Source organism: Carcharodon carcharias, chromosome 2, assembly GCF_017639515.1.
Source record: "Carcharodon carcharias isolate sCarCar2 chromosome 2, sCarCar2.pri, whole genome shotgun sequence".
Taxonomy (NCBI): domain Eukaryota; kingdom Metazoa; phylum Chordata; class Chondrichthyes; order Lamniformes; family Lamnidae; genus Carcharodon; species Carcharodon carcharias.
This window is the reverse complement of record NC_054468.1, coordinates 229,551,911-229,571,162: the sequence shown is the minus strand read 5'-3', so window position 1 is coordinate 229,571,162 and position 19,252 is coordinate 229,551,911. Positions and strand designations below refer to the sequence as shown.

The following is a 19,252-nucleotide window of genomic DNA, read 5'->3' as shown; positions in this document are numbered from 1 at the left end:
ATGTTTACTCAGGGTCACATGCTTCTGCCATGGATCTTCACGTGACTGAAGATGGATCCCGGTAGAAGTCTGGGCATGATTTTGTTTGAGGCGCCATCGTTGTCCACACGATCTTGACGGACTTCGGTGACATGTTAAACCACAACGACCGGGCCTGCCTTGCCCCTGTAGCCTCTCCTTCCACATTCACGGCCAGTGAGATTCCTTCACCTGTTCTGCTGTTGAAGACTTTGTGGGTTGCGCCTTGTGCGGCACTTCCTCTCCTGTCCCAACTTTGCCGCGATGGGTGGCTGTACCAGGTGTAAGGAGCTTCTGATGGCATCGCCCAGGGGATGGTCAGAACGCATGAGCCTCTCCAACATGTCAAGGTGGCAATCCATTACAGGAGACCAGAAGACATTCCTAATGGACATAAACCTTTATGGATCATTGGTTGGGCCCCAGCTGGAGTATTGTGTCAAATTCTGGGCACTTTAGGAAGGAGATTAAGGACTTGGCAAAGTGTGGAGGAGATTTACTAGAATGTTGTATGGAGAGATCAGAGAAGTTGGGATTGTTAGAATCATCGAGTCATAGAGTTATACAGCTCTTCGGCCCATCGTGTCTGTGCTGGCCATCTAGCACCTATCTATACCAGTCCCATTTTCCAGCACTTGGCCCATAGCCCTGTATGCTATATGGTGCTCATCTAAATACTCCCGCTCTGACATATGCTGATTGTATATTGTGATGCTTGCAGGAGTTTTTTTGGAACAGGAAACACCCCCCATCATCGAGTCCATCATTATTGACTGGTCTTACCTCCCACCTTCCACCATCTCCTGAGCAGAGATGGCTAAGGGGAGATTTTGTAGAGGTGTTCAAAATAGCGTGATCGAGTAAATAGGGAGAAACTGTTTCCACTTACGGGAAGGTCGGTAACCAGAGAACGCAGATTAAAGATAATTGACAGAAGAGCCAGAGTGGGAGATGAGGAGAATTTTGTCTGTGCAGTGAGTTGTTACGATTTGGAAAGCTGCCTGAATGGATGGAGGAAACAGATTCAATATTAACCCTCAAAAGGGAATGGGATAAATATCTGAAAAGGAAAATCTTGCAGCGTTATGGAGAAAAATTGGGACAATTGGATAGCTTTTTCAAAGAGCTGGCACGGGCATGATGGGTCAAATGGCCTCCTTCTGTGATGTATGATTTTATGACTTCTCATCCTGTGGTGCATTTGGCATCCTGAAAATATTCCATTCCATAGGCAAATAACGGCAAGTAAAGGAAGCCAAGTTTAAGCTGCCTGGATAATTGGAGTTATGAATTGTTACATGTGAGTCGGCCAGAATCTATCAGGAGGACCATGTACAGTTCCCGATCATCCAATCATAGGGAGGAAATCAGTCACTTTCTGCAAAGGTGCAGAGGGGGGGCAAATAAGTGAAGGTATAAGGAGTTTATGTTATGAGGAAAAGCTCACACGGTTTTTCTTGCTTTCTTTGGAATGGAGGTGATTTGCTTTGGCCGCATTGCTGTTTTTCAGAATCTCGAAGGAGACTGGCAGAGCTGATCCAGACAAATTATTCACTATGTCAGAGGCTTCAAATACCATTGGGGCACTTACAGAAAGCAGGAAGGCCAGGACTGGAAGTCGAGTGCATTTTTTGTAATGACGTCACATTGACTTGTGGAATGAGTTGTCAGGCAGGGTAAGGCTTTGAAACAGGACTGTAAATGGATTCAAGCAGAAATTGGATGTGCTTCTAAAGAGAGAAGGGGCTGAAGGATGAGATGAAATGGTGGAAGGTGGGAGGCAAGACCAGTTAATAATGATGGTCTCGATGATGGGGGTGTTTCCTGTTCCAAAAAACTCCTGTAACCATCACAATATACAATCAGCATATGTCAGAGCAGAAGATGCAATATTTTGTCATTGAGATGAGGCTATTTTTAGATCGGATGCTAAGCTTCTATGTTGAACTGTATGAGCTCACTTATCTCCAACAACCACATTGTGCAGATTCTGGTTCCTGCTACCACACTCTCGTGTGCTTATAATTTTACTGAGTAAACATCTTCCTGGCAGTCCAGCAGTAAGGGTGGATGGGTGTGGAGGGAGATCCCCCATCTACCTACAAGTTCCTGGTGGTAGGGAAATGCACAGCTTCAAAAGAAAAAACAATCCCACCTTTCGAGGTTGGGGTGAGAGCTTCTGTGTTCTCAGTGCTTCATGTAGACTTGAACGGTGGCTGACTGAGACTGGAATTTTGCATTTAGCAATACAAAACTTACATATGACAGACGTCAATTCCCTGGTTCAAATTACCCCCATCCCATTTAAGAAAATGACAACAAGGCTGAGCAACCAGCAGTCTGTAATTTTTTAAAAAATCCCCTTATTAGCTTCTGAGGTTGCCCAAAACTCCACTGCCCATGCCCTCACTTGCATCAAGTCCTGTTTGCCAATCACCCCCCTGTGCCCACTGAACTGCACCAGCTCCAGGTCAACCAGCACCTTGATTTTAAAATTCTCATCCTTGCTTTTAGATCTCTCTATGGCCTCATCCCTTCCCAACTCTGCCATCTCCTCCAGTCCTACAATCCTCTAAGAGACCTCTCATTCCGGTCTTGTGAGAATCCCTGATTTTAATCATTTGGCCGTTGGTAGAAGTGGGACCTAGACCCAAAATCTTCATGGCTTCGAGGCAGCAAGGTCTACCCATCGAGACACCTTAAGGAGGGATATTATAAGCAGACAGATGGAACACCTATTTTGCCCTATGATTATGGAGGGTCTCCGATTTACAAAGAGTAAAACATATCTTAATTCCTTGTTTGCTCTTGTGTATTCTCTAATGCGAAATCGAAGGAGAAAATTAATGGTTAGATGTCTTCGGTTTGAGCTTTTTGCTGTGAGCACATTTAGTGGTTTGTGACCCTTCCACTGCTCCTCAAAGAGCATGAATTGACTTTGAGAGGTTGTGTTTCAAGCCCATGCATAGCTGCCCATCGTTGTAGTGAGGTTGGTGTTAAAAAAGGCTGAGAATGTAGTCCTGATCACAGAAAATAAATCTGAAGACATTGGACCAGGACATAAGGAATTTGAAACTTTTAAAGGGTCTGGTTATGGACTGACTATAGAGCTTCCAATTTTAGATTTTAAAAAAACAACAGAGCAAGTGACAAGATGATAGCTTGTAGCCTTACTTTGGAAAGGAAATATATAAGGAGGGAGTTCAAGTATTGAAGGCAAGTTCGGACTGGTTGGATTTAATAGCTGATGAGGAAATTTGCTCCTTGATGGGGGGGGGGGGAAGTTCAGGGGGATTTTGTATATTTTAGTAATTGCATCCAATTTTGATGATGTTCTATTAGCTTGTAATTGGCAGTGTAATTAACACAAGCTGTCCAACTCATCCTTTTCTGGGATTTCAAAACTCAACTGGTTGCCTCGCTCATACAGCCTTTCCTCTAACACTTCAGAGACCTTTAAAACCCAAGGTCAGCATCACCAAATGATCTTTTCTTTCGCTCTTCCAAAACCCAGTGCACCGTAAGCCTTGGCCCTTCCAATAATTTTTTTAAAAGGATGCAACGTAACTCTTGCTTTCAGTGATGATGGTATTGGATCCACTGCTGCCAAAGACCCCACTCAATTCCATCGAGCACAAATGTAAATCGACTGAGTTGTCTAAAAGGGGCAGATACGCTATCGCCTCGCAAAATGACTGAAAGGCAAAGTGACCACGGTCCAGGCCTCCGCCACCTGCTTTGCTTTTCTATCGTGTTATTTATGTGACTATACATTTGCCTATTGCTGAAAGAGGAGACATTATCTTGTCAAAGCTCTTCATCTGGAGCTCATCAGGACAATTCACAAGAAAATGCCAACACCATGGGGAAACAACAAGGTTATACTGTTTGAGAAGGAAGTGCTGATCGGTTAGCAAGTGGACTCTGATTGGTAGAGGTGTTGCCATGGAGAATGGACCAGCTGATGGTGACTGACAGTTAACTGCCAAATTTTGTTTGAAATTGAACGGCACTCTTTTCTCACACAGTATAAATATGTTGTTTCCCCTGACATTGACACTTAAAAATGTCTCCCCTTTTTCAGCAATACTCAAGTTCTGTACTACCAAACGACTTTTTGTCTATCGTTGAAGCATATAAGATTCTGAGGAGGATTGACAGGGTCAATACTGAGAGATATTTACCCTCGCAGGGGAAATCTAGAAATTGGGGGCACAATAAGGGGTCTCCCATTTAAGACAGAGGTTAGGATTAGGAGGAATTTCTTCTCTCAGAGGGCCATTGATCTCTGGAATTCTTTCCTCCAGAGAGCAGTGGAGGCTGGTTCATTGAATATATTCAAGGCGGAGTTAGACAGATTTTTGATCTACAGGAAAGTCAAGAATTATGGGAAACAGACAGGAAAGTAGAGTTAGGCCACAATCAGATCAGCCATGATCTTATTGAGTAGCAGAGCAGGCTTGATGGGCCAAATGGCCTACTTCTAGACTAGGGGTTAGTGTTTAAAAATGAGGGGTCACCCTTTTGAGTCAGGGATGAGGAGAAATGTTTTCCCTCAGAGGGTCATGAGTCTTTGGAACTCTCTTCCTCAAAAGGCAGTGGAAGCAGAGTCTTTGAATATTTTTAAGGCAGAGGTAGATAGATTCTTGATTAGCAAGGGGGTTGAAAGATTATGGGGGTAGGTGGGAATGTGGAGTTGAGGTTACAATCAGATCAGCCACGATCTTATTAAATGACACAGCAGGGTGGAGGGGCCGAGTGGTCTACTCCTGCTCCTGTCGCATGTTTGTATGTTCTTATGCTCTATTTATAACCTATGGTTGAGTAGAATGACCTTCTGTAATAAAATGGCCTGATTGGCCACATACTTCTGTCTATTTTTTGATGGAGAGTTTCCACTCCACCATGGCAATCCCAGTTTCTGATCATAATGTGACAGAGGGGGAGGTTCATCCTGTGTCTTTCTTGAAAGACATCTGTTTTGGAATTTTGATAGTTACCTTAATTTGCCTCGTGGACACAGCCAGTACTTGGAATGTATAAATGATCTCATCTCAAGCATCTCCTGCCTATCCATAGCTCATAACTATGTAAATACAGTAACAATGAATTCCTTTTCTAATTTGAGAGTAGAGTGAGACTGAGTCCAAAGTCAGACAAAGGAAGGAAAGTCTTATATTTATGTAGTGCCTTTCCCAACTTATTAGTACTTTCAAAGAGTATTACCATTGTAACATCGGAAACACAGTAATTTTTGCACAGCAAGACCCCACAAACCAAACTTGGATAGTGCCCGGTTAATCTATATTAGTGACGTTGGTTCAGGGGGAACTATTGAACCGAGCACCAGGGGGGGAGCCGTGAATAGCGTCGTGGGTTCTGTCAGGTCCAACCTGAGAGGGCAGACAGCACCTCACTCTAATGTCTCGTCCAAAGGATGGCACTTCTGACAGTGCAGCACTCCCTCGCTCGTGGCACTGGGGTGCCAAGCGGTGCATCTGCTCAAGCCAAGTGCCTTGTGAGTAAACCCACGGACTGAGAGGGGGTGAGCGTGCCACCCACAGAGTTTTTGTAAGAGGCGACTTGGAGTTGGAGTTTCTTGTGGCAGGGGACAGTCCCAGGTGTTGGCTCTGGGGGAAAGTTCCCACCGCACTGAGTCAGAACAATGGATTCCGCTGTCTGCAAGTAGTGCAAATGAACAATGGAAGTCTCTATGGGGGCAGATTCAATCTCAGGTCTACATTCTACAGTATGGTACTGGCAGAGGCTCAGAGTTAGTCAAATTTTCCATCTTTTATTGTTTTCTGATTTGAAAAGCCGCAATTTAAATATTATAAATTAATTATATCCCCTGTATATGCTATTAATTAATTGCAGCATTATTTGTAGGGGTATAGAGTAGCGTAGTGTGTTCCTGGACTTGTAAAGTGCTGGACTAAAGTTCAAGGGACATGAGCTCAAATCTCATCTTGGCAGATGAGGAATTTAAATCCAGTAAATTAAATAAAAAGTGATTCTGGAGTAAAAGAAGCTATTATCAGTATTCGTGACCATGTACATACCACATTGTCATAAAACCTCATTTTACCCACTAATGTCCTGTAGGGAAGTGAAATCTGTCATCCCCACCTGATCTGGCTTATTTGTGACGCCAGGGCCACAGTGATGTAGTCGACTCCGACTTAGACTAACAAATGTACCAAACTGCTGCAAAAAAACATCACGGTGGGAATACCTTCACCACAAGGACGGCAACCGTTCAAGAAGGTGGCTCATCACCGCCTTCTCAGAGCCAATTAGAGATGGCCAATAAATGCCGGCTTTGCCAGCAATGCTCACGTCTCCATGACCAAAGAAATACCTTTTATTGAACCTGATTGACAAGTTATAGCCCAAGTCACAAAAAGTCATAGGGGAGAATTTTCTCCCCGTTGCGGGGGGAGGAAGGGAGCGAGCGCGGGCGGGAGTGGTGGGGGGTTGGAGGGGGGGGAGTGTTGCCAGGTGTCATTTTACACATTGGCGAGCGGTGCCCACCCCTGCTCGCTGACCCGAAGGTTCTGCCGATAGGGTGGGATTCACCTGGTCCCGCGCTCCGGCAAGTCGACAGACCTTTGGCTGATCCGTCAGACTTTCCTACGATTCTCGCGGCGGGCTGGGACTGGGAAATCCTGCCCAAAGAGTCATTAGGGCACAGAAGCAGGCAGTTCAGCCCATCGAGACCGTGCTGGCTCCCTGTAGACCAATCCAGTCAGTCCCATTCCCCCCCCCTGCCCTATCCTCCATAGTCCTGCCATTTCATTTTCATCAATGCAATTCCCTTTTGAAATTGTCGATTGGTTCCGCTTCCACCACCCTCACCTAACGTGTTCCAGTTAGCTTACCACCCGCTGCAATAAAAAGTCCTTCTTCACGCCCAGCTGTATCACCTCCAAAAACCTGGAGTCCCTGCCTTGATAGCCTGGTACCCTGTCCATCTTTTATTAACACACAGAACGTTGAGGACATGGAGGCTGATGAAAGAAAGGACAAAAGACTTGCATTTCTGTGGCGCCTTTCATGACCATGGAGCATCCCAACGCGCTTTCCAGCCAATGAAGTAGTTTTGAAGTGTAGTCACTATTGAAATGTAGGAAACACAGGAGTTGATTTGCTCACAGCAAGCTCCCACAAGCAGCAAAGGGGACAATGACCAGATAGTCGCCTACAGATGTAGTCCTGAGCACAAAGACAGTTTGGGCTCAGCCTCCTGATAAAAGAGCCTTTTATCTTATTCTTTTATGGGATGTGAGCATCACTGGCAAGGCCACCATTGGTTGCCCATCCCTAACTGTCGAGAAGGTGGTGGTGAGCCACCTTCTTGTGTCACTGCGGTCCATGTGGTGTAGGTACACCCACCGTGCTGTTAGGGAGGGAGTTCTAGGATTTTAGCTCAGCAGTGGTGAAGGAACGACGATATATTTCCAGCTCAGGATGGTGTCTAGCTTTCAGGGTGGTGGTGTTTCCATGCATCAGCTGCCCTTGTTCTTTCTATGTGATAGAGCTTGCGGGTTTGGAAGGGGCTGTTGAAAGAGTCTTGGTGAATTCCTGCAGTGCATCTTGTAGATGGTGCACACTGCTGTCACTGTGCGTCGGTGGTGGAGGGAGTGAATGTTTGTGGATGTGGTGCCAATCAAGCGGGGCTGCTTTGTCCTGGACGGTGTCAAGCTTCTTGAATGTTCTTGCGGCTGCACTCATCCAGGCAAGTGGAGAGTGTTCCATCACACTCCTGACTTGTGCCTTGTAGATTTTGGACAGTCTTTGGGGAGTCAGGAGGTGAGTTATTCGCTGGAGGATTTCCAGCCTCTGATCTACTCTTGTAACCACAGTGTTTATTTTGCTGGTCCAGTTCAGTTTCTAGTCAATGGCAATCGTCAGGATGTTGATGGTTGCTATATGAAACAATAATTAAAGAGAGCCATTTATAATTTCACTTCACCGCCCAGACAGATTAATAAAGCTGAGTCCAATAGATGTGAAGCCAAGAATAAGCAAAGCAGTGAGGAAAACGGCTTGAGATTTGCTAAACAAACACCCGAATCTTGTGTTGGTTCGATGTGGATATGTACTCTTCCTCTCTTTTCTGCCGTCCCCTGGTTCTCCTTTCCTGAACATGCTGATTGCTGTTGGGGTATTCACCCGCTAATGCAGGTCATCTCCTATGAGGGGAGATTCAGCAGAACAGGCCTGAATTTCCAGGAGTTTGCAAGAATGCGAGGCGATCTGATTGAAACATGTCAAATTCTCAAAGGGCTTGGCAGGGTAGATGCTGAGAAAATGCACCCCCTAGCTTTGGAATCCACAATGCCCTCTCGGAATAAGGGTCAACGCCCATTTACAACTGAGAGGAGCAAAAATGTTTTTCCCCCAGAGACTTGTGAACCTTTGGAATGTTTTACCCCAGAGAGCGGTGGATGCTCGGTGATTGGGTACATTCAAGATTCAGGCCTATAGATTTTCGAATGTGAAGTGGGTGAAGGGGTATTGGGATGGTGCAGGCAGGTAGAGTCGAGGTAGATCAGCCATGACCTCATTGAATGGCAGAGCAGGCTCGAAGGGCCAATTGATCTACTCCTGCTCTTTTTTCTTATGTTCTTGTTTCATTGGTGCAGTATTGCCGCAGTTCCCATGCTGGACCAGGTCCCTAGACTTGGTAATTCCAAATCCCAGCATGCCAGGTTGCAAGATTGGATTCAAGAAACCTGATTACTTCCAGGCTAGCATCAAGAAATAAATGACCATGAAGCCTCCTGCTGCATCATTGAAATTCCAACCCTTCAGAGAAGGGAACCTCCCATCCTCCCCTGACCTGGCCTCACTGTGCAATAGATCCCGAATGCCATCTGAGGGAGTGCTACACTGTCAGGATGTGCCATCCTCTGGATAAGACGTCAAACAAAGGCCCCGTCTGAGGTGGGAAGAGTAGGTCGCGTGCCGCGATTTCAAAGGAGAGCAGAGGAGTTCTCCCTGCTCTCTCGGCCAACACCTATCCGACCTCAGTAAAACAGATACCCTGGCCGTTGCCACGTTGCTGTTGGTTGGAGCTTGCTGCGCATTAGGGGTGGGCAATAAACGCTGGCCCAGCCAGCCGAGCCCACGTCCCGTGAACGAATAAAAAGAAACTAACTGGCTGCCGAGTTTCCCTACATTACAACAGAGGGGACAGGTTAGAGTACTACATCGGCTGTAAAGGGCTTTGGGACATTGTGGTGCAAGGGGCTTCAGAAGGTGCAACTTCTTTTCTGTACCCTGACCGTAAAGCTGGTCCTAATACCCTTTAAGGAACAGGACTTTCAGGCTGAAGGCTTTACTGATATCAACAAATTGATCTGTTCAGTCGGTAAAGGGCCTCCCTTGCTCCTGACCTTTTTATAACCACAGCTGCTCTGAAAGGGTGATGCTTAAAAAATGTGGTCCAGATGATAAAGCAGCAGCTGCATGGTCCCCACCCGCCTGTGACCTAACTCTCCTTTCCGGCAATGGAGCAGTGGGTGACCTGTGTGTCAGGGTGATTCTCACATTAAAATCGAAAATGAAAAAGTGAAGGCTTGCACGTCACAAAACACCTTCTCAGGTCCCCTCAAAGCTTTTTTTTTAATAACCTATGAAACACTTTTGCCCTGTAGTCACTGTTGTCAGTCAGGAAGCCTGAGTCCACGCTCGGCAAGCTCCCACTAACAGCAATATGATAACATCCTGGCCATCCATTTTTAGGGTCGTAATGAGTCATAAATATTTGACAGGACATGAGCGATAATTCCCCTGCTTTTCTTCAAATAGTGCCAAGGGATCTTTAACATCCGCCTAGTTGGTTTATCACATCCAAGGGACAGCACCTCTGGTACTGCAGCACTCCCACAGTACTGCACTGGGAGTGTCGGTCTGTATTTTGTGCTCAAGTTTCTCAAGTGGTTCTTGAACAGACAACGAATAAATATATTTTAAGGACAGCCAGGGAGAAACAAGCCAGATTGATCTGACATTGAGGGGATAAAAACAACCCATAAACATTTGCCTTCTGGAGAAATGCATTTTACTCTCGTAAAATGATAACTGCATAAACACGAAACAAAACTCTCCTTTATATGAACTGATTCCTGTAGATCAGCTCTTCTATGGAACAACAACATCAACTTGCAATTGTATAGCACCATTTACTTTAGTGCAACATGGTGCTTCACAGAAGTGCTATCAAACAAAATTTCAAACTGAGCCACGTAGAGAGAGGTATTTGGGCAAGTGCAAAGAGCCTGGTCAGGTGAGGTAGGTCCTACGGAGTGTCTTAAAGGTGAAGGAAAGGGCAGAAAGATTCAGGGAGGGAATTCCAGAGTTTAGGTGCCAGGCAGCAGAAGGCAAGCCGCCAAAGGGAGAGTGATTAAAATCGGGGATGTGCAAGAGGCCCGAGTTAGAGATACCTCGGAGGGTTGTGGGCCTGGAGGTGATTACAGAGATTAGTTGGGGGAGGTGATGGAGGTGAAGCCAAGAAGGCACTTGGAAAACAAGGGTGAGAATTTTAAGGTTCGTTGCTGTGCTGGGGGCAAGTGTAGGTCAGCGAGCAGAGGGGGTGATGGCTTCTGTGCTCCTCAGGCCTTGGAATGAATCAGTGCCAAGGCTGTTAGTTTCCTGTTTTCATGGGGAAATGGATGGGACCGTGAAGTGTGATTGCTTGCCAATTTTAAATTCAGCACCAGAATCAGCTCACAGAAGCAGCAGTCCGAGACTGGGAAGCGGATTCTCCTCTCGATCTGCTGGTGCCTCTGACTCTACTCCTGAACTTCTGTAACTGCAAAAACTGGGAAGCGTGCACACAGAGTGAAACTAGGCATGAAATGGTTGAAGAGTGTTGCTTCGTCAATGATCATAGGTGGATTCAGAGTATCTGGAGTCTCTTTGATTAATTTGTACTATGTAACAACAACTTGCATTGTTATAGCATCTTTCCTCCATTTCAACAGTGACTACCCTTCAAAAGTACTTCGTTGGCTGTAAAACGCTTTGAGACATCCAATAGCCATGAAAAGCACCACCTAAATGCAAGCCTTTCTTCTTTTTAGACGCTCTGCGGGAGCGATGACCAAAGATTTGACACCGGGCCACATAAGGATTTCTTTTCATGTTTGTTTTTGGGATGTGGTCATTGCCAGCAAGGCCAGCATACATTGCTCATCTTTAGGACAGGTATCAGAGAGGTGGAGTTTAAGGGAAATCACAAAGAAAGAAAGATTGAGGTAGAGAGGCAGAGCGACTTCGGGTAAAAGGAAATCTGACAAAATCAGGGACATCCCACACAGTAACTCCAGCTACTGTTATCAGTGTCTTTAGCAGGCTGCAAAGTGACCGGCTAGACCAGGGCTGGCTCCGTTGTCCCAAGCACCGACCTTATTTGCTTTGAATTGGATTAATTGGATTCATAGGCAATGGGGTTAACAACCCAAACAAAACACAATCGCAAACCACAAACTGTCTTTTAAAGGATTGTGCCGAGCTGCAACTTTTGCAATGCTGGAAGGGTTAATGCTTCTCACATCCCCCTCAGGCTGTCACAACAAAGACTTTTTTTTGCAGTGCAGGGACTACAGGGAGCTGAAACCTTATTTTTAGCCACTGGTTACATTTGTCATGATGTTTCAGTGTTTTGCTGACGTTGGGAAAATCGATGCAGTTTCCTCTGGGAATAAAATTGTGCATCTTCCCTCCTAACTGCGTCAAATGCTTCTGGAAACTGGGAGCTCCCCGTGCAACTTGTTTTTGAAATATTTGGCATGACCTTTCACATCTGCTGCTCGAGGCTGTGATGCGTCAGCACCCGGGCCGATGATGTGGGAAGCCCCTGGAGCTGGGGAACCCTCAGTTGGAGCGCTGCTCGGTGCTCCTAGCCGGCCTGGCCCCAGTGAGCTGAGGCACACCACCCTCCTGACACACAGCACACCCTGTTACACTGCGCACTGGAGCTCCCGCCTGCTCTCTCTGCACTGACTGAGAGGCACTGGTGAAGGTTAAAAGAGAGCTTTGCAAGGGCGAGGCCAGAGCTGAGAGGTTTTAACAGTCGAGAAAGGCCAAAGGAGCCAAGCCTCTTCTCTAGGGAGTGACCCACTAAAGCTCTTTAAAGTTATGAAAGGGTTCAATAGGATAGACGTAGAGATGTTGTCATGATGTTGCTTTGTGGCTAAATCCAAAACTAAGGGCCAAATCCAAAACTAAATATAAGATAGTCACTAATAAACCCAATAAGGAATGCAAGAGGAATTACTTTACCTAGACAGTGGTTACAGGGATTATGAAAAAAGACTGGCAGCTAACATAAAAGGAAATCCCAAAGTATCCGAAAAGCACATCAATAGTAAAAGGGTGGTCAAAGGGGGAGTAGGGCCGATTAGGGACTAGAAAGGAGATTTACACGTAGAGGCAAGAGGCAAGGCTGAGGTATTAAATGAACACTTTGCATCTGTCTTTACCTATGAGGCAGATGCTGCCTGGACCATGGTGACAGAGGAGGAAACTCAGTCACTAGATGGCCTTGAAATTGATAAAGAGGAGGTATTAGATAAGCTGTTGGTACTTAAAGTTGATAATTCACTGGGACCGGATGAGATGCATCCAAGAATATTGAAGGAAGTGAGAGTGGAAATTACTGAGGCACTGGCAATAACTTTTCAATGTTCCCTGGATTCAGGGGAGGTGCCGGAGGACTGGAGAATTGCAAACAATATGCCCTTGTTCAAAAAAGGTCGTAAAAATCTGCCCTGCAATTACAGACCAGTCAGTTTAACTTCAGTGGTGGGGAAACTTCCAGAAACAATTATTTGGGATAGAATTAATAGTCACATAGAAAAATGTGGATTGATTCAGAAGTCAGCCTGGATTTATTAAAGGAAAATCGTGTCTAACTAACTTGCTGGAGTGTTTTGAAGAGGTAACAGAGATGGTTGATAAGGGCAAGGCTGTTGATGTGGTGTATATAGACTTCCAAAAGGCATTCAATACAGTGCCATGCAATAGACTTGTGAGGAAAGTTATAGGTCATGGAATAAATGGGGCAGTAGCAATGTGGATACAGAATTGGCTTCGAGATAGGAAACAGAGAGTAATGGTTAATGGACATTTTTCAGGCTGGAAGAAGGTTTGTAGTTGAGTTCCGCAATGGTTGGTATTGGGACCCTTGCTCTACCTGATATATATAAATGATCTAGATCTTGGTGTACAGAGGACAATTTCAAAGTTTGCAGACCATACAAAACTTGGGAGAATTGTAAACTGTGAGGACAGTGTAGAATTTCAAAAGGACATTGAAACATTTGTGGAGTGGCAGATGAAGTTCAATGTGGAGAAGTGTGAGATGATACACTTTGGCTCAAAGAACATGGAGAGAGAGTATAAAATAAAGGATGCTATTCTAAAGGGTGTGCAGGAGCAGAGAGACCTGGGTGTATATGTACATAAGTCATTAAAGGTGGCAGGACAGGTAAAGAGAGCTGTTTCTAAAGAATACAATATCCTAGGCTTCATTAATAGGGGCATAGAGCACAAGAGCAGGGAGGTTATGCTGAATTTACATAAGACACTGGTTAGACCTCAGCTGGAGTATTGTGTACAGTTCTGGGCGCCACATTATAGGAAGGATGTGAGCGCATTGGAGACAGTGCAGAAGAGGTTTAGAAGAATGGTTCCAGGGAGGAGACACTTCAATTAAGAGGAAAGATTGGAGAAGTTGGGACTGTTTTCCTTGGAGAGGAGAAGGCTGAGAGGAGACTTGATGGGAGTTTTCAAAATCATGAGGGGTCTGGACAGAGTAGATAGGGAGAAACTGTTCCCATTTGTAAACGGGTTGAGAACCCAGAGGGCACAGTTTTCAAGTGTCTTGCAAAACAAGCAAACGTGAGGTGAGAAAAAGCTTTTTCACACAGCGAATGGTTAGGGTTTGGAATGTACAGCCTGGAGGTGTGGTAGAGGCAGGTTCAGTTGAAGCATTCAAGAGGGCATTGGATGATTATCTAAATAGAAACAATGTGCAGGGTTATGGGGAAAAAGCAGGGGATTGGCACTAGTATAAAATGCTCAGAGAGCTGGTGCAGACATGATGGGCCAAATGGCCTCTTTCTGCACCATAGCAATTCGTTGATTCTGTGAATGTGGAACTTGCTGCCGCAGGGAATGGTTGAGGTGATTTTTTATATATATAATCGTTCTTGGCATGTGAATGTTGCTGGCTAGGCCAGCATTTATTGTCCTTGGGAAGTGAGTTGCATTCTTGAACCGCTGCAGTCCATGTGGTGTAGGTACACCCACAGTGCTGTTAGGGAGGGAGTTCCAGGATGTTGACCCAGTGACAGTGAAGGAACGGCGATATATTTCCAAGTCAGGGTGGTTTTGTAATTTAGAGGGGAACTTGCAGGTGGTGGGTGTTCCGATGCATCCACTGCCTTTGTCCTTCCAGGTGGTAGAGGTTTGAAAGGTTCTGTTGAATGAGCCTTGGTAAGTTCCTGCAGTGCATCCTGTAGATGGTACACACTGCTGCTACTGTATGTCAGTGGTGGAGGCAGTGAATGTTTGTGGATGTGGTGCCAGCCAAGCAGACTGCTTTGTCCTGGATGGTGTTGAGCTTCTTGAGTGTTGTGGGAGCTGCACTCATCCAGGCAAGTGGAGAGTATTCCATCATAATCCTGACTTGTACCATGTAGTAATTCAACATCAGCACATCCATCTGCCTGAGTTATCTGCCTATTTAAGGCTCTTGTTTCTCACTATCAGCTCACAGTGCTGTGACTTTTTGATTTGCTTGTTTTGAGAAAGGGATGATTGCCAAAGGGGGAGGTACTGTTTGCTAAATCTGAGGGAAGATTGCACTAACAGCGGTAATGGAGAAGTGTTTTGGAAACATTTTCTTGAATACCACTGGCTTTTTTCTCACCTCATTCACCCTTGAGATGATTTGAAAAATGGCGCATGCAGACAAGCAGCGTCGTCACTTGACATGGAGTGCTCCCACTGCTTTCACTCAGAACTGCAAATACAACATGCACAGCCTGCTCAGCAAACCCATGTCTCTGCAGCGTGGACTGAAGCGCAGTGTGGGTCGGCTTCAGTGGCTCTTTCCAGTTCTCGCTTCAATAAATAAATTGCTTTTCTGCTTTCTCCTTCCCCTGCTGTTGTTTTGTGTGATTATCAGCCACAGGCCATGTTAGCGAGAGTTAGCACTGACCTACAGGACTGTCTGCTAACACAGACAGACACCTCTCTGCTCTCGTTCCCTGCCTACTGACTCACTTGGGAAATAGGCTTGTCCCGAGATGGAAAATAAACCTTTTAATTTATCACTTATTTTTCTGTCTTTCATGCTTCTTTTACTTTTTCTCTTTTTTTTGTTCTCCCTCCGTTCCTTTCCCTTTCCCTTCCTCTTGTTTCTTTCTTATCTCACAACAGTGACTACATTTCAAAAGTATGTCATTGACTGTAAAGTGCTTTGGAACATCACAGGGATCACCACATAAAAGCAGGCCTTTCTTCTCTCCCATTTCTCTCTCCATACCTCTCTTTCTCTCTCCACCTCGCTTTCTGCTTTATTTCTCTACAGCTTTTCTGTACTATAGGAGGCAGGTTGGGTAACAGATGCAGACCCATGTTCTGCGTTGCAGACTTTTGCTGTCTCCCATCTGCAGGTCATAACTCAAGAAAGTGACAGTAACGACATTACAAACGTTAATCACTCATCCTTCACCGGGGCTGGCACCAGAATTGGGCAGAGGGACACCAGGGTCTACAGAGATTTCCCACTCCCTGTATTATTAGCTACAAGAGACGTGAATCATTCTGAGACTTTTTACTCTCAGTCTGTGGCTGTTTCGATGACACTTCACACACGCTTGATATTTGCTGGCTGTAGTTTTACTCGTCCTCTCTTGATGAGATTAGTAGCGCTTCATCCTTCCTTAGTGTCCTTCATACCATAGGGTTCACATTTTTGACCAATTATCCATGGATGAACTTTCCCACATCAAATGAAAGATGTCAGGAGTGGAGGGGGAGAAGTCATTGGATTGCTGTGGTATTTCTGTCATTGTTAGCAGAAGATCAAAAAGCCTACACATGGAATGTCTTGTTTTAGATTTCAGTGTGTTCCCTTGTTCGCGCTCTGAGTTTTTCAATGTTCTTCTTTCTTCCTGCACCTTCTCCACCTCTCTCTCAGCCTTTGCTTCTCTCTCTCTCTCTCTCTCTCCCTGTTTCCCGTTCCCTCTTTTTACATTTCTTTCTGCCTCTCAAGTGTCCCATTGGATGGTAACACAGGGTCCTGAGCCTGAGCTCCTGTCTCTACTCACTGCAATTGCCTGGAGTGGGGTGCAAGCACTTCACCTCACCGCTAGACCAGAGGTTCCCTCCATTGACTGAGGTGAATGGCCTGTTGTTTTCTTTTGTGAGGGGTATGGGAGACTGCAGTTTTTCCATTGGTGTGAGGATCAGTAACCAGAGGACAGTGATTTAAGGAAATTGGCACAAGAACCAGAGGCGAGATGAGGAAAAGCTTTTTAGAGCAGTGAGTGTTCAGGATCTGGAATGCACTGCCTGAGAGTGTGGTGGAGGCAGATTCAATCGTGGTTTTCAAAAGGGAATTGGATAAGCATCTGAAGAGAAAATATTTGCAGGGCTATGGGGAAAAGGTGAGGTAATGGGACTAGCTGAGTAGCTCTTAGAGAGAGCCAGCGTGGACATGATGGAGCGAATGGCCTCCGTCTGTGCTGTGACCATTGTATGATTCTATTCTACAATTCCATGGTTGGTTATATCCAGTGGCTGTGGTCTAAAATTAAAATCCTGTCAGATAGTCCAATATAGGAGGCTGGGAAAGTTTGACTTCCGATGTGTAGCTCCAATCTGCAACATCGGTATAGGAAAGTGAGGCAGGCTGGAACTCGGATTGCCAAATGAATTTTCCATTTCAGATGTCGAGGAGACAGCTGTTGGTTGCAGTAAAAGATCTTTAACTAGAAAGAAAAGGACTGCAACCATGTTCCAGAGAGTTTCTTGCACATGTTCATAAGGTAGAGGTGGCTCGAGAAAGACACAGCGGTGTTTGTGGTTGATGTTTATCAAAGATCTGGAGTGAAGCCACTGTACAGTATATGCTTCATCCTACATTGGGCTGCCTAATGGGAGCATAGACTCCTATCTGTGAAAAAATGTTGGATTTTTCCATTGGCACAAATGTAGAAGGAAACATGCAGTCATTCTTAATGGTTCTCTGATCCCAACGGGCCGGACTAGTAGTGTTTTATAACTCGATACACAGCCGTCACCATGGGAACATTACACATACAGATGTGAGAATACCAGTGCGTTGTTTGGGTTTTATTTCCTCCATTCCCATCACCAGCAGCAGCTCACGCCTATGTTAACTGTGAAACAAGCCCGTCTTTAATATGAGAATGTGCGTGGAGTTCAGTTTGATCAAACTGATGCTTTCCTTTGTTTCAAATTGGCCAAGTCTGGATGACAAGGGTCAAGGGGGGATAGTGCAGGATGAAAGTTGGAAGTTTTTCCTTACATCCTATCGTGAAACCTTTGAGGCGCTGGAAGATTCTTACAGATAAGGAAGCATTTCCGAAGTTTTGAATAGATTTGGGCTGACAATTAGGAGATTTTGAGGAGAGAATGTTGGAATTATTGTGGGAGGACACAATTGTGAAGCAAAGCCCTCATTTATGAGTCGCCATTAGATTGCACCCCCCCCCCCATCACTTCATATCCCATCCAAAACTATCCAAAGCTACTTTGTCCCATCCCCTCCCATCCCATCCCATCCCATCCCACCCCATCCCACCTCACCCCTTCTGGTCCCATTCCATCTCATCCTATCCTACCCAATCCCTCTTCACCCACCCCATCCCATACCACCCCATCCCACCTCACCCCATCCCATTCCATCCCATCCTATCCCACCCAATCCTTCATCTCCCACCCCATCCCACCTCATCCCATGCCCCCCTATGCTACCCCATTCCATCCCATCCCATCCCATCCCATCTCATTCTATTCCACCAAATCCCACCCCATCCCACCCTTTCCCTATCCCATCATGTCATTCCATATCCAATTGTATCCCATCCTGAAATTTCCTCATTACTGAGATGAGGAGAAATTTCTTCACCCAGAGAGTGGTGAGCCTGATAAATTTGTTACCACAGAAAGTAGCTGAGGCCAAAATATTGTATGTTTTCAAGAAGGAGTTAGATATAGCTCTTGGGGTGAAAGGGATCAAAGGATATGGGGAGAAAGTGGGAGCAGGCTATTGAGTTGGATGATCAGCCATGATCATAATGAATGGTGGAGCAGGCTCGAAGGGCTGAATGGCCTACTCCTGCTCCTAGTTTCTATGTTTTTATCCTCCCCTAGTCCATCCCATTCCACCCTGCCCTATCTATCCTATTCTATTCTGTCCTGTCTGGACTCAGCTAAAGAGCATAAAATAATAATATTTGCAATGACACAGAAGTGGGGAGTACCACTAACAGCAAGGTTCTTCGGACAAGTTAACAGATTCGGACCAAAGGTGGTTTTGCAGAAATGCCAGCTGTTGGTTTTGGGAGGAAGTGTAGGGACTGGAGCTATGACCTAAATAGTGAAACATAACAAGTAGTTGGAGGGCAGAGACACTTGAGAGCTCAGATGGACACTTGTTTTTAAATGGGTGGACCAGTTAGTCATGCTGCCTGTTAAACAAAGGTCAGAAATCCAAGGTTCTCTAAACAAAGCCATTAAGACAGAATGGAAAACCCACAGGAATCAGCAGATTGGTTGCAGTGAGAATATTGTATCCAGTTTTGGGAATCCTACTGAAGGAGAGGTAGGAGGTCACGGAAATAGTACAGGAGATGATTACAAAGATGAGAGGTTTTAGCTACAAAGTGATTCTACTGAAACTGGGGCTCTAAGTGTGAAAACGTGAGAAGGGTGTTGCTAAGTAAACATGGGGCAATTATTTCTGCTGGTTGGCGAGAGGATATAGATTGAAGAATATGGATAAGATCAGGGAACTTAGCTTCCATTATGCAGAGAATTGCTATCCTACCTGAAACACTAGAGGAAACAGAATCCATTTCAGCTTTTCAAAAAGAAATAATTGAGAAAGAAGAACTTAATAGGTAATGGAGAAACGGAAACAGCCTCGGATTAATGGGATTGCTCTTTTAGAGAGCCAGTATGGCCA

General features: G+C 45.4%; 1 protein-coding gene across 9 annotated transcripts in view; it reads left to right on the top strand.

The window, feature by feature from the left end:
• Window positions 1-19,252, top strand: part of hivep2a (HIVEP zinc finger 2a) — a 233,573-nt gene that overhangs the window by 107,886 nt on the left and 106,435 nt on the right. The window contains exon 1 of one of the 9 annotated variants that reach the window (XM_041216538.1): window positions 1,628-1,694. The exons of the other annotated variants lie outside the window; for them this stretch is intronic. The gene's annotated coding sequence lies outside the window, so the exon portion shown is untranslated. Of the gene's footprint in view, window positions 1-1,627; window positions 1,695-19,252 lie in introns of those variants that run through there. 9 annotated transcript variants of the gene reach the window in all.